Genomic DNA, 1115 nt, shown 5'->3' with positions numbered 1-1115 from the left:
AATAACTAAGCCAAACATTGATTATGATGTCTAATATGAGGTAAAGGTAAGGGTTAGTAAATTATACACACGTAGCCGGATCAAGGTGCGGGGTGAAATTCTTTAGATGCCGGATCAAGGATTTAGAGATACATAATTTATCACTTTGCATGTAATACACTAGAAAAGGATTACTATTATTAGGATTACTGCGTTATGAGCTTATGGGGAACACATTCCTAGTTACTTTTAATAATCTGAATATAAATAAATACTTAGTTCAAAGTTATCTTTTTATTGTTTTTATTTTATTTCAATTTAAATCCCCCCATTTTTATATAACGACTATCGAGTTAAATATTTGCTATTGACAATATTCTTCCATATTCTCTGTGGGATCGACCCCGACTCATAGTTGGGTAAATATATTGCATACGATCGTTTATATTTCTTTTCAAGAAGTATATTTGAACGTTATCAATGTGGAAGACTTAGTAACAAATTGTATGTTTGTATTTGTATTCAACTAATAGTTTAAATTATGTAAAGGCAGAATGGTCTGGTGGACCCTTGTACTTGTATAAGATTGTATTATGGACTCTTTTACTTATCCATTTGTCATTTGGACCCTTGAACCCATCCAAACCCAACATTTTAAACATTTTTTTGGTTGTGGTATGGTGCATGTTGCACAAACACGTACACGTTGGCCAAAAAGAGAAAAAATTAATCCACGTATGATATTATATTACACGTGGCAAATGACTCACGTTAAACTAAAATAGTCCAACCCCGGCGAAATTTTCCAAACCTTCGCGACTTTTTCACTTCTCCTCTTCTCCTCTCCGCGATTTCTCCACTAACAGCACATTCGTCTGTGATTTTCCAAACCTTTGCTCAATTGAAGCTCAGTTCCACTCCGATTTTCGTTGTAAGTTCTTGCCTTTTGCGTTAGTTCTGATTTTTTTCATTTTCTCGTGCGTATCTGTTTGATTTAGGATCAATTGTCATTCGATTTTCTAAATTTTTTTGGGGATTTTACTTTGGTTTGGGTGTAATGTTCGTGTAATATGCTTTCTTAGTTGATGTATGACTTTGAGTGACTTCAATGGCATATTTCGTGAATTCGAGTAGAT

The sequence above is a fragment of the Solanum tuberosum genome, unplaced genomic scaffold (assembly GCF_000226075.1).
Source record: "Solanum tuberosum cultivar DM 1-3 516 R44 unplaced genomic scaffold, SolTub_3.0 scf00127, whole genome shotgun sequence".
Lineage (NCBI taxonomy): Eukaryota > Viridiplantae > Streptophyta > Magnoliopsida > Solanales > Solanaceae > Solanum > Solanum tuberosum.
The sequence above is the reverse complement of the archived record's forward strand: the minus strand, read 5'-3'. Positions refer to the sequence as shown.